The 15,820-nt window shown below is 37.7% G+C and overlaps 1 pseudogene; it reads left to right on the forward strand.

The window, feature by feature from the left end:
• Positions 1 to 15,820, forward strand: part of LOC122147806 — a 94,318-nt pseudogene that overhangs the window by 65,619 nt on the left and 12,879 nt on the right.

Genomic DNA, 15,820 nt, shown 5'->3' on the forward strand with positions numbered 1-15,820 from the left:
TCAAATGTAACAAAAAAGAAAAAACAAAAAAAACTAAACCAGGACATATATTATTATTATTATTTATTATTATTATATTATTACTAGACTAACCAAACTAATTAAAAATGACAAAAACCACAATTGCTAAAATATCCACTACAACAGGACAAAAATAAGACGAATTTAAAATATTAAATAAGATCAAGTAACAGTATATCAGTGATACTAAAATCAAATAATTGATATAACCAGTAATATATCTATATATATCATATTCTATTATACAATGGTCAAAAACATTAAAGGCAAAATAAACATAACCATCCACCGACAGTTTTTACAGCACTTACAAATTATAGTCTCAGGTATATAATTATAAATTATTATTTATTTCACAAATATAACATTAGCAAAAAATATAATAATTCTCTTAAAAAAACCTTCAAACTTTTGATTTATTATTATTTAATTATTATTTTTACATATTACATATACATATATGTGTGTGTGTGTGTGTGTGTGTGTGTGTGTTGTGTGTGTGTGTGTTTTAAATCACATGACAAATAAAAATCATTATTATCCTTGATTTTAGGAATATTGTACTTTTCAAAATTAAATAATACCTGAATACTTAATACTTTATTAGTAGTATTCATTTAATTAATTAATGTATGTATGTAAGTAATATGATCCATCCTGTTTTCCACCCTTCTTATTGCATATTCCTGGGGCTTACTGTTTACAATTAATCCGTCACATAATATTCTGCAAAAGAAAACCGTGTACATATCAGTAATGATAAGTGCAAATAACAAACTCCGTCCTCTAAAATTACTTTCATGTTTCAGCTGATCATCAAGGCCAATGTTTGGCTGGTCAAAAAAATTAATTACCAGTTTCTATTCTCGTGCCGTTTATGATCAAGTCAAATCCAGTGGATCAAATCCAACATGTAGTGTTGTGTGCTGTGTGTCATGCGGTGACACCTGAACAGCGGAGCTTTATAATGCAACACTTGTGTGTGTGTGTGTTTGCCCACCATTTTTCATGAGCTGAACTCAAAGATCTACTACAGACTTTTCTTCTTATGGACCCAAAATGGCCTATTATTTTCCTGTCAAAATACTGTTTTCACAAAATCCTGTCTAAATCTGTGTTGTTAGAGTGATCACTTCTTCCTTTTGCCGAGATAATCCATCCACCTCACAGGTGTGGCATATCAATATGCTGAGTAGACAGCATGATTATTGCACAGGTGTGCCTTCGGCTCGCCACAATAAAAGGCCACTCTAAAATGTGCAGTTTTTATCACACAGCACAAAGCCACAGATGTCGCTAATTTTTGAGGGAAGCGTGCAATTGGCATGCTGACTAGCAGGAATGTCCACCAAGCTGTTTGCCCCCCGTGAAATTGAATTTTCATGGGTTTCCTCTAACCATAAGCCTTCGCCAAAGGTGTTTCAGAGAATTTGGCCGTACATCCAACCTTCCACAACCTTCATCCAGCCATCTTCATCCTCCAAGATCGTCTCTAGAGACCCAGCCACCCTGACAGCTTGCTGCAACAATCGGTTTGCATAATCCAAAGAATTTCTGCACAAACTGTCAGAAAACCGTCTCAGGGAAGCATCCTCTGCATGCTCGTGTCGTCCTCGTCATGGGAGTTCGATCGTCGTAACTGAACGTGAGTGGGCAAATGCTCACAATTCGAATGGCGTCCTGGCACTTTGGAGAGGTGTTTCTTTTCTCACGGATGAATCCATGAATCCCATCCCGGTTTTCCACCTGTACAGGGCAGATGGCAGATCAGAGCGTGTTATGGTGTCCCCATGTGGGTGAGCAGTTTTGCTGATATTCAATGATTTGTATCCGACGTGGCCCATGGTGGCTGGTGGGGTTATGGTATGGGCAGGGCCATATGTTTATGGACAGCACGAACACAGGTGGCATTTTCTTGATGGCATACCTTAAATGCACAGAGATACCGGACAAGATCCTTAGGCCCATTGTTGTGCCATTCAGTCCACAGAGACCATCACCTCATGTTGCAGCATGAATAATGCCCAGCACCATGATGCAAGGATCTGTACACATTCCTGGAAGCTGACACAACACTCCCAGTTCTTGCATTGCCATCATAACTCAACAGAGCATGTCCGACCATTGAGCATGTTTTCATGGGCATGCTTCTGGATCGGTGTAATACCACAGTGTGTTTCCAGTTCTCTGCCAATATCCATCACACTTCACAACACAGCCACTGAAGAGGAGTGGACCAACATTCCACAAGCCACAATCAACAACCTGATCAACTCTCTGTTGAAGGAGATGTGTTGGCACCTGCGTGAGGCAAATGGTGGTTACACCCCCCCTGGACCCCCCCCAATACAGTCAAACTGTCAACATTTTAGGTTTTAGAAGTGGCCTTATTATTTGTGGCCAGCCTAAGGCACACCCTGTGCAATAATCATGCTGTACTAATCAAGGAATCTTGATATTGCTCACACCTGTGAGGTGGATGGATTAATCTCAGCAAAAGGAGGAAGTGCTCGACTAACGACAGATTTAGACAATATTTGAGAGAAATAGGCCTTTTGTGTAAGCATAGAAAAAGTCTTAGATCTTGAGTCAGCTCATGCAAGATGGGGGGCAAAAGTACAAAAGTGTTGCGATTTATAATTTTGTTTCAGTGGGAGTTTTCTGTTTCACATGAGAAACATCACATTTAACAGAAGGCTAAAGCTCTTCCAGTGCTGTTTCAATGTTGGTCCTAAGCATCTTACGGAAGGCACATACACACGTTTTGGTAAGTGTGATTTTTTTTTGCATCGATGTCACACTAAACAGGGGGGGTCCATAGAATGTGTCCTTTGTGTAAAACACCAGCAGCTGCTGGAGAAATTGATTGTCCCTTATCAAGTCTCACACGGGGCGAGCGAATCAATGCACAGATGAGAGAGAAGAGGCAGTACATTTGTCCCATTCAATTTGGCTTTCGGTTTCTGCCCCTCGTTTCTCTCTCTCCCTCTCTCCTCTCTCTCTCTTCTCTCTCTTCATATCCTGCTTCAACTGACATCAGGACGTTTCATTTTCATCAGTATCATCCCGCTGCAGGTTGAATTAGGGCGAGTCAGTCAGGCAGACCAGAGACGAGAATTGCACACCCTATACTTGAACAAATAAAACAAACTTGGCCTTTTGTTTTTTTAAAAAAATCCTTTTCAGAACCAGGGCAAAAGCACTTTACGTGAATCCGCTTACCTGTATGCAAAATGGGGCAAATTTTTTTGTTTTTGTTTGTGTTTTTCATTTCAGTTCTCTAAAATACTGTTGATTTATTGTTCAAGCTGTGACAAAATTGAATTGTAGATTTTTGCAAATAATATGATGTTAAACATTTTTTCATCAACTTGATTGTACTAAAATACAGGAACTCAAGCTCCAGTAAAACTGAAATAAAACTAAAAGTAAAAAACATAATAGACATTTTTTTTCTAAATCTAAAAAACTATTAAAAATGACAAAACACACAACAGTTACCTAAACTTATATAAAACTTAATAAAATAATTTTAAAAAAATTTTTTCAAAATATTAATAAAAACACTATACATACACACATTACGCCGTGTGTGTGTGTAAAATGAGATAAAAGAAGCATATTTTAATCTTAAAAACTAGTCATTTTCTACAATTCAATAAACCACTAAAATAGTTAATATAAAATAATATCAAAAGAAAACCTTTTTTAAGAAAAGTTTCTAAAAGAAAAAAGTATAATATTTGTTCTATTACATTTAAATAATATAATATATATAATATACATAATGCATTAAATGTGTATTTAATTTACGGCATTATGTGAACATGAATATTTAAGTATCCTCGTTTTTTTTTTTTATTAAAATAATAGTTCTGAAATGTTAACTGACGCAACTTAAATTGTTTTCCAATGCCATATTAAATTTACAAAAACAGAACTATAGCTATTCCATCATAACTGCATTGAATTTGGCAAAGGATAATAATGCCAGCAACGTACATCATAAAATGCATGGATTCTCTTTTAAATGCAAATGCATCACATATACAGAATATTCTTACCAAATATCATGCAGGCAAAACCGCTGGCTGTATTGTTGTGATGAGCGTCAGGGCGTATTGTTTCTGACTGCATCAGAGCTTTAGAGGACCGCGTGTGATTCTGCGACACACACGCAGAGATAATTTTTTCATATTTCCTCTGAAAGATTATTGGCTCTACTACTTCTATGTGATGTGCCATTTAGCATAAAGACTCTTCCATATTATTACTGTGGCGGCGACGTCTGATTATGGTCGAGCTGTGCCTGATGGCTTTGTGTGTGTGTGTTTAGTATAATCAATATTAAATTTAGCTTTTCTAGTACTAATTTTTTTTAGAGTTTGTATAATAAACATGCAAACTAGAACTGTCACTTCTGAGTGGCTGTTTTCTTTTTCAGATTTGGGAAATGGTAATACTACAATCTATGGGAAACAAAATCCATCCATCTGTTGTCTCTCAGCGATCAAAATCCATCCACATATTTTTGTTTAGAAAGCTTTTCGTTTAAAACAGTGCTTGATCGGTGCAGAGTTTCCGCCTGATTTCAACACCTCAACCTTCTTTTTTCACACTGTAGGAAGCGTATTATGGATTATAGTGGGATTGTTAAAATGGTGTGGTGTGTGGATTTATTTGTGGAATTCATTGTGATGTTTTTTTTATATGTTTATTTTTATATCAGCGTTCGGGCAGACTGTCTCCCTCTGACTCACCCACTCTGACGGCAACTCATTCACTGCCGAGCATCCATTGCTGAGACACTGATGTAATGCTACATTTTCTCCAAAACTGATGACAGAAGAAACAACTCATTTATGCTTTGGGATGGCCTGAGTGACGCAGCAACACTTTCAAGGGGAATTCTCATTTTCAACTATTCCTTTAAGCGGAGTAGTTGGGTCGGCCACACATTAGCACAAAGGTTACAACACCTGTCAAAGTATGCAATTTCACACACACACACACAAACCACACACCACCAGACACACACAACACACACACACACCACCGGATTGTTCCTGCTGTTGGTCCCATCTCTCAGTCTCTCCTTCCCTGCTTCCTAGTGGCCTTCGTCGCTATATTGTTCCTTTCTTTTCTTTTGTTGGCATCTCCCTGCCACACCTGTTATCAAACTCAGCTATCTTCTCTCTAGCTCTATTGTTACAACACTTCAGTTTTTCATTCTCTGTCTGCCTCGGCAGGATTGATTTTAAAGTAGTGATTCCCATGCTGATGCTGAATCCACAGCATCCCTACAAAAGAAATGATATTATATTTTACCCCGGTTGTGAATGTGAGATCGTGGTCTGAATTGAATGTGATGAGATAAAAAGACTGGGTCAGCTCTGATTGCATGCAACAAACAAACAAACTGATATATGAGCTGGTTCTTTTAATAAAGGTTTTAATAAGTCTAATAGTAGAGCAACGTCATGTGTTTGATTCCCAGGCATTGAATGTCCTAAAAAAATTAATGTAATATTTGCCTATTCACAGGTATTTATTTAAATAATATAATGCATCAAAATACACAGTCAACACCCAATTTAATTCAAAATACTTAATCTCATTTTTAATTAACTGAATATTGCTTGGTTCACAGCTAACCATATTTTAACTGTTCATTATTTTTAACATTATTTTTATGCATTTTTAAAAGTATGATTAATTAAATGTCATTATTTAACGTTGTTTTTTTTTTTTTGTTTTGTTTTTTTTACCTTATGTTGCCTACCCGTTTCATTTATATTTTTAAATGACTGAAACATATTTTAATATTAAAAGAATATTGGACTTTATGCCCATTAATTGCTCCGATCCTGCATCATTTGAGGAAAAAAAATACCGTCCTGCGCATGGGGCACTAGAAGATGTACAGCAAATTTTTCTATTTTAAATTTTCCCCATTCAAAAATGTAGCCGACCGGAAGAAAAAAAAAAGTTGTACATTTGCATGCAACTGGGGGGCACTAGACAAATAGTGCTGACCTTAAATTAGATTCGCGTGCATTAGTCACATTTGAGTCACACTTTTACAAAGATATTTACATTACAATTTATAACATTGCAATGCAATTGCTTCATATCATTAGGTGGGCATTTATGTTATTAGTTGTATTTAATATGGCATTGTCCGGCGCAACAGCATCTAGAAGGCTATTATTAATACAAGACATGTGGCAGTATTTAAACTGCCTTGTTCACGATTGTTAAAGAGGTATACAAAGCCATGCTGGATTCAAATTGATTTGAAATATATAGAAACCTGGTCGTTGTGTATTTATTCAACATAACTACATCGTAGGTAGGAACTAGGACAGAAATCTGACATCCGTTTAATTGTGGCTGTGCATACACATTAACGCGAGTCTTTCATCACTACGTGCCTCAAAGGTTTTAGCTTGACACCCACCATCGTGCGTGCGACAGAGCAACTTCTCCACGCATCCTCACAAGCGTTATCTACTTTTATATATTGAGGTGCGGCTATGAGCGCACTTAAGAGAGCCTGCGGAACTATGATTGTAAACGGGGCACCGGGCCCCAGTGTAATCCTCGAGTCGCCGGGAGCAGCAAGCTTATCAGGATCTGGCGTTGCAGAACCGATAACAGGATGTGGCAAAATTCGCTTGCAGTCATTAGATCGCTAAAACGGACTGGCATCAGTGGTATGTCCACGGCGGCTAAAATTGATTAAAGCAGACACAGTGGGCGATTTCTTCATCAGGAAGGCAGAGATTAGGAGCGCGGCTGCTTTAAGACCGCGGATGGGGCAGCACGGTGATTACAACAAGCAATGTGCTAACACCCAGGGCAGCTCATAAAGGACTCTGTCGTAGTCACGCTGTCATGCCGCGCATCGGCAACAGAGGATCGAGTAGCTGAAGTAGATTTGGCGCTCGGGCCAGACTCGGGACGATCGGCTCCTGCGACTTCCGCAGGACATTGATGCGTCGCAGAGGATCATGTATCTCGGACAGTTAGACAGTGGTGGTCACAGCGTCTGCGCTCGGGGGTCTGCATCCGGAAGCAAAATGCACGAACGCAGGGGACTTGTAGTATTGTGGTGGAACAAAGAATCACCTCACTTTTTTAAGACGGCAAGCTTATTGGACGGCCACACACTCTTCAACCGTCTCAAATTAAGGCCATACACGAGTTAGGGTGCACTGGATCAGAGCACGCAGTCTAGTCGCAAGCTCAGGCTTACTGCGAGGAAGGAGCCTAATTAAGTTAAACTCTCATAGACTTGACTGAGCTTGACGCGGCCATGCTGCTGCTTGCCTCAAATCCTTCCACTCTCCAGTCGCATAGGCAAGAGGGAACAAAGCATCGTAGGCATAGACAGTGAGAATCTGCTGCCAGGTAGTGGGTGCTTGGGCTGGGTGTGTCTCACATACTGGGCCATTACACAGCTCAAGCTGTTTAAGAAGGATGATTAGTTGCACTTCCACTCAGAATAAATGAATATAAAAGACCACGCTACCCCAAATGATTGTAAGCGCGTTCGTCAGGGTGGATACAGGGGCAATACACCAAATAAATTGCTATATAAATACATGCATGTCTATCAGATTCATCTCATAAAATAATGTCCTGGATAATTTACCCTTCATCGCTCCGCATGTCATCCAGTCGTCAAAGAAATTAAAGGTATTTTGAGGAAAACATATCCAGGATTTTTGCTCCGCATATATAAGGGATGCTTCAATGGGACCGCGAGGGCCTGAATTGCAGTTTCAGTGCAGCTTCAACAAGCTCTACGCATCGATCCCAGCCGAGGAATAAGAGTCTTAATATAGAGAAACGATGGCATCATCTTCTTAAACAAAAAAATGAAAAAGTTGATATGGCTTTTTAACAACAAATGCAACATCTTGCACTACAGCTCCGCGCAGGCACATCTGCAAATTCACGGCATTGCGTAATCACGTTGGAAAGATCACAGCATTAGCTCTTCGTCTGTGTAACACGGTTCAGAAAGGGTCAGGTAGGGTTAAAAACTATTTTGAATCTTTCCAACGTGGACGTACGTAATGCATGAGTCCAGCTAGGGTAGACGAGCGCATTTGTGGTAAAAAAGTATATCATTTTGGGTTTTAAGAAAAATGACCAATCGTTTCTCTAGATAAGACCCTTGATTCCGCACTGGATGGGACGGTGTAGAGCTCTTTGAGGCTAGCATTTTTTAAACCTGTACACGGGGGGCACCTGTTGGATCTCAACCGGCTCACTGAAGTCGCAGTATATGGAGAAAAGACGCACTTGGTATGTCTTCACCCATCAAAACCTTAATTTCTTTGTGACCTGAGAGAAGACAGAAAGACGTGATCTTGGATGACAGTGGGGGTGAGCAAATTATCAGGAAAACGTTTTATTATCTGGAAATGAACTAATCCTTTATTAATCCTACTTGTTCCGGGCGAAAAGAGTTCCTGTGTGCTTTTAAACGCATCACTTAGTGTTTGTTGCAAAGCACTGCTGAATTACTAAGTTACACTTACACCGTATGGTTCGGGACCCACCGGCACAGGTTTTTTGGCTTCGACACCCTCATGGCTGAAACTGTCTCCATTTAAAATTCATTCCAATGGCCATGTGCAGTGACAGTACAAACAACTGCACACAAACACCACACGCTATATCGCCTTAAATACACAGTGCCGTCACGGAGCTGAACAGTGATGAAACTTACAATCATGACTTGCTAGCCGCATCATGTTAAAGATTGCACAAGTAAAATGATCTAAAAGGCAGAGGAAAACTTCCATTTCAAAAAAATCCGAACATTAATATTAATCTAATAAAATATATTAAATAATTCGGTGCCTTCATCTTATATACAGCCGTAATGTTAAATTTATTCTAGGGTGCCGGTCATTCTCTATTCTAATTCATCTTTTTCTCTTTTTGTTATGTCAAAGATGATCGGCGAGTGAAGATACAAGATACCTTCCTCATAGTTGTGAGTGACAGTAGAAATGAGTCTGACTTGGGAAGATGGACCAAGAACCAAATAAAGACAGGATCGGCTTTGTTTTCTACTGATGGTCCAAAGGAGTCCAGAGTGGGAAGGACCATGCCAATTGTAACCGCGGATAGTTGGAAGCCTTGAGGTTGGCATTAATTACCTCACAAGCTTCTGTGAAGAAACCCATTCCATTCCCTGCAGCATACTACGCCGTATAAAATGCATTTGGGTCCTGGTATTTTATGGCAATTAAATTTTAGCTAAGGCTTTTGAAGGAATCTGCATGTTCTTCCACATTCTTATGATGAACCCTGGTCAGTGTACAGCTAGTGGTGTGTTTATCAGTTAGATGATATGTGAGAGAATGGTGCGTTTATAATGATATTGCTTGGTTTTCGTTTTGAAGACTCTAATTTTTTCCTGGATTCTACTGCAGCTCTGGCACAGACGCGCTGGCATGTCTTATAAGCTTATAATGAGTGTTTTCTGCCAACTTCTTGAAATAGTTGTTAAGTCCGTTTCTAAAGCAGCAGAAATGTAATTGTACCGTCTATTGCGGAGTGAGACCAGAGATCGTTCGGTAAGTCTAAAAATCATTTTAAAGAGGGAGGACAATAGAAGCTCAATGAGGTAAACGGAACAGCTTTACCGGCAAAACATGTAACAGTACTCCAAACCGCCAGATCCGCCATCAAAATGGAAATGAGTTTGTTCCTGTCTCATCAGATTTTGGAGGAATGTAGCATTGCTGCAGTGTCTCAGCAATGGATCTGCTCTGCAGTGAATGGGGGCCGTCAGAATGAGAGTCCAAACAGCTGAATAAAAACATCACAATAATCCACAGCAGCTTGACTCCAGTCCATCAGTTAACATGCGGAGAAGACGCAAAAGCTGAAACAAACCCAGCATTAAGACGCTTTTAACACTCAATAATGAGTCCATAATCCATAATAAACACTTCCTCCAGTGAAAAAGTGGTCTGCTCTGAATGTTCAGGAGCAACACTGTTTGACAATCCAAACAGCTCATAATAAGGCAAATATGTGGGTTGATTTTTGAGGTGAGGAGACAACAGGGATACACTTTGGCGATTGGGTTATGAATTTCGTATTTGGTGAAGCAGAAGCAGTGGGTTCGTCAAAGTTAAACACATCGTTGATGGGATATTCATTTCTTACAAATCATGGCCAGCGTTTGACTTCATAAGACGTTAAACTGATGGACTGGAGTGGTGTGGACATTATCTTTAAACTTGTCTCTTCAGTCTGCTGCAAAGCTGCAAAACCGGTGTTTCAGGTGTCATGGCCGCGATGTATTTTTTGGGTTGATTGATGAGGGCAGGCTCTAAATAAATGAGCACTGGTGCAATTCAGTTCTCTATAGCCGTCCCTAAATGACTATTGTGTGTCAATCAAAATGGAGGAAACAGCAGGGTTACAGAGGCAGCTCTATTTCACCTGACTCAGGCTTTAATGCTCTTCGGGAATGAACCAGATTGTAATCATTCATTGGAGGCATGATGGACAACTGTAACTTTATGTGTTGGTGATTTTCAACATGGAGTGTTTACAACTCTTCTGATCTCCGCCCCTCTGTTTGTCTCCTGTCCTCTGGGCGTCTCTCAGGTCTTCTGTCTGGTCGTTCGTCGGAGGCTGTGTGGTGGTTCTTCACTTCATCATCATTCCTCCTACACGGCGAACCTGGCCGCCCCTTCCACCGTGGAGAGAATGGTGTCGCCTATCGAGAGCGCAGAAGACCTCGCCAAGCAGCCAGAACGCACTACGGGACTCTTGATCGGTTCCACCACGAGTTCTCCGGGTGAGAGAAACAATATTAATGGTATCAATAAAACAGAAAACATCCAATTCAACCAAAAGAAATGCATTTAGATTACCTTTGTGTAGAATTCTGTTCAACTGGTGGAGGTCTATAAACTTCTATATAAATAATTTTATATATATAGTATTTATATTCCATAACACACCACACACACACCACATACACCCAATATACAGTACAGTCAAAAGTTGGAAACATTACTATTTTTAATAAGTTTTTTGAAAAAGAAGTCTCTTTCTGCTCATCAAGCTTCCAGTATTTATTTGATCAAAAATACAGAAAAAAAACAGTAATATTGGATATTATTACAACTTAAAATAATAGTTTTTTTGAATATACTTAAAAACATATTGTCCTGGTGAGCAAGCGAATTTTCAGCATCATTACCCAGCCTTCAGATGTCAATGAACATCAGTTATAACATGATCCATTTAGAATCATCTAATATTCTGATTATTATGAGGTTGGAAAACAGTTCCGCGTCTGAATATATTTGATGAAATAAAAGGTTAAAAAGAACTGCATTTATTCAAAATAAAAAAAATCTAATATTTATTCAATAAAACACTCAATTATGTACCTTAAGATTTTTACAAAAATTAATATTTTTATTCAGCGAAGATGCATCAAATTGATCAAAAGCGACATTTATAATGTTACAAAATATTTGTATTTAAAATAAATGCTGTTCTTTTGAACTTTTCCTTCATCAAAGAATCCTGAAAAATAAAATGAATCACAATCTCCACAAAAATATTCAACTCTTTTTAACATTGTTAATAATCAGAAATGTTTCTTGAGCAGTAAATCAGCATATTAGAATGATTTCTGAAGATCATGTGACACTGAAGACTGGAGGAATGATGCTGAAAATTCAGCTGCGCATCACATAAATAAATTACATATATTCACATAGAAAACAGTTAGTTTAAATTAACATTAAAAAAAAAGTAATTATTACGACTTTCAAACTGTAGTTTATATATGTTTATGTGTGTGGGCTTGTTTTGTAGTTCAAGGCATCCAAAGGTAGACAGACCACACTGACATGTACATTACAGTTCAGTCATCACAGTAATAGAACAGAAATATAATCAGACACCAAAGAGTATAAGAGCCAAATCTGCGCTACACTTACATACAGAGACGGGAGAGGAGCTGAAAAAGCAATTTACTCAGAGAGCAAAGACAAAGTGACAGAGGGAGAAAGACAGATAGGTGGAGAGAGAGAGAGACCGGTAATATGAGAGAGAATCGGCGTGAGCTGAATGAATGGTCTGTTCATTAATTAGCTGAGCAGCGCCGCATGCATCTCACTCGGTATCTGTCTCCCTGTTGTCATACACAGATGGTGTACATGGAAAAACATTTATTTTCTCATTCTCACTGCCATTTGGTTCCACCGACCTGTCACACTCTAAGCCGCCATATTTTCTTGTTATTCCAATCTGCACTAACCTGTCTCACTTTCTTTCTGCCAAACTGTCTCCCCTCTCCCTCTCTTCTTCTCTTTCCAAGCTGTCTCACACACTCATCTTTCTACCAATCTGAGTCAAAAGTCAAGTCAAAATTTATTTCACAGTGCACATGCGTTTCAAAGCAGCTTTACAGAAAATCATGATATTAATGTTTACAGTAGCTTAATATCTTCATGCATTATAATTAAGCTTTGGAAGCTGAAGAATGTATATAGTTACATTTTTGTGGCGATGCAAGCAATAAAACAATTGAAATTTGCTGTATAGTATATCACATTATGTAGAGTGTACTGTACAAGCCAATACAAATTTAAATTTTTTATAAGGCTCTTTCTGCTCACCAGGGGTTGCATTTATTTGATCAAAAAATACAGTAAAAAACTGTAAAAATGTGAAATATTTTTGCAATTTAAAATAAACTATTTTTCTATATGAATATAATGTAAAATGTAATTTATTTCTGAGATCAAAGCTGTATTTTTCAGCGAAAATCATTACTCCAGTCTTCGGTATTCACATAATCTTCAGAAATCATTCTAATATGCTGATTTGCATAAGCTTATTATCAATAAGCTTAAAACAGTTTTTGCAATTTAATATTTTTATGGAAACCGTGATACATCAATTATTCACAAGTTGGGAGTATGTAAGATTTTTTTATTTTTTTTTGTAGAAGGTATAACTTTTATTCAATAAGGATGCATTAGAGAGATTGATCAAAAGTGACTGTAAAGGCATTTGTTACAGAATATTTCTATTTCAAATAAATGTTGTTCTTTTGAAACTTTTATATAAATCAAAAATCCAGAAAAAAAACTGTTTCCAACCACTGATAATAACATGTACCATTATTAATACTTGAGCACTAATGATACTCTGACAAATCAAATCTCATCATATTAGAATGATTTCTTGAAGGATCACTGAAGACTGGAGTAATGATGCTGAAAATTCAGCTTTGATCACAGGGAATAAATTACATTTGACATTGTATTCAAATAGAAAACAAGTTGGCCCTAATTAATAATAATATTTCACAATATTAATGTTTAACTATAACAAACATTTTAATTAAATTAAGTTAATTAAATTAAGCAGAAAGAGACTAATTTCAAAAAAACATTTAAAAATCCCAAACATTTGACTGGTGGTATGCAGATAAATGTGATAATACATGCAATACAATATGCAATAATACATTTTGCAACAATATAAAATCTAATCTGTCTCACTCTCTGTAATCCCATCACAATAACTGTGGCATCCGTCTCACTGGCTCTCGCTGATATACTGGCCAGAAACATCTGATCAGTTACCTAGGGAGCAAAGTAAATGTCAAACGTCCGTTGTGTTTGGACTAATCGTGAGTTTGTTTGTTGTTATTTGTTGTGGGGGCGTTTGTGTGTCTGAGCACAGGTTTATCAAGGGTTTACGTCGGAATTAGGTGATGTTTTATTTTTGAGTGTTCACGCACAGCAAGCTCCAGGCTTGAGCGTAATGGCCGGACATTACTGTGAGCCGACTGTCGATCGCAGCTCCGCTGCTTTCCCCTCTCACATACTGCAGCTTAAGACTAAGCCTGTGTATAAAAAGAGGCACAAATGATCAAGTACAAGAAACACCGGGACAGCAGCATGTCCAAATATGATATCTCACAGGACAAACACACGCATTTTAGATTACATCCGTTTTTTTTTAGCCGAGAAGCCAGCACAGTAGTGCACACTTCAGGAAACTGACTACACATGATCTGAAACATAGGATCTATTTATAATTTGACAAATGGTGTGAGTAGCCACAAGAGTAATAAAACTTTGGAGTCAGAAGTGTACACATTTTTTATTGAGCCAAAAATGCATTAAATTAATCAAAAGTGACAGTAAAGGCATTTATAATGTTAATAAGATTTCTATTTAAAAATAAATGCTGTTCTTTTGAATTTCCTATTTATTAAACAATCATTTATTTTAACATTGATAATCATCAGAAATGTTTCTTGAGCAGCAAATCAGCATATTAGAATGATTTCTGAAGATCATGTGACACTGAAGACTGGAGTAATGATGCTGAAAATACAGCTGCATCTGAAATAAATTACAGTTTAAAATATATTCACATGGATAAAACTTTAAACTGTAAAAATATTTTACAATATTTACTGTATTTACTGTATTTTTGATTAAATAAATGCATAAAAAATACCATCAGGATGATAGAAGACACCTTTGCACTGTGTAAGACAAGCTTATTATATTAGTTAACTAAAACTAAAACCATTAAAAAATTTTTTGTTATTTAATATAAATACATATTAATTTAAATAAAATAAAATAAAATAAATTGTTTTAGTTTAACTTGATGTACTAAAATAACTAAAATTAAATATACTAAAACTAATAAATAAAATGAATAAAAAAATATATACACATATAAAAGAAGACTAATAACAATGACAAACTAAATTACTAAAATGTTAACACAAAATTAAAGTGAATAGAAAGTATTAATATTCTATATCAACGAATATTATTTTTATATTAAAATATTAACAAAACCTATAATATTAAATGCATGATACTAAAATAACACTGGAATGTGAGGTTTATTTTGGGACAGTAACTGGCCACTTATTAAGTCTTTATGATAACTGATATTTGCCCCTACTACAGTGACAAAAGGCGACCAATTTACACAATTACACAATTACAAAAGCAAATACTATCATATCCACATCTTCTGTTTTCATTTTAATGCATCACTATCTAAAAACACTGCTGGCGGGTGATGTGACTCAGATTTAATCAAAGCATTAAGCAACCGCCAGCATCCTGAAGTGCTTCATTGCATGTCTTTGCTGCGCCCTCAGAGGTCAAGATTGCGGCGTGTACGAGAAAATGTGGAGTTACACACGAGTCGGCCCGGAGCCCACGGTCTTCACCAAGACGACTGACCGAGTGGCGGCGGCTCAGCGTCATGCAAGTCCAAAGGGGAAATACGCCTTCCTGCTGGAGTCCACTGAGCGAGTACGAGGAGCACGCAAACCCTCTTGCCCCGCCATGAAGGTCGGCAGGAATCCTGGACTCCAAGGGCTACGGGGTACGCCGCCCAAGGATCGCAGCTAAGGCTTGGGTGGAGTAACAAACCCACCCGACCAATCACAGCGCTGCGAAAGTATTCCACCCACCCTGCTGTGGTTCTCTCTCTGTTTCTGTCTTGTTCTCTCTTTTCTCTCTGCCTGTTCTGTCTTTACATCTCGGTTATCCTCGGTACTCTGTGATGCGAGAGTGGGATATCTTTGTGGTCCCATATACAGTTGATGTTTTTAGCTGTTAGTGGGCATTTATGTCCAGTGACATTCTATTTATTTGTTGTACGCGAACATTTTTTTATTTTTTGGAAGGGCTGCGTATCATAAATAATGGGCTTTTTGGCTGAAGGGCTGCAGTATTATTGAGATACTGGC

Source organism: Cyprinus carpio, chromosome A15, assembly GCF_018340385.1.
Source record: "Cyprinus carpio isolate SPL01 chromosome A15, ASM1834038v1, whole genome shotgun sequence".
NCBI lineage: Eukaryota > Metazoa > Chordata > Actinopteri > Cypriniformes > Cyprinidae > Cyprinus > Cyprinus carpio.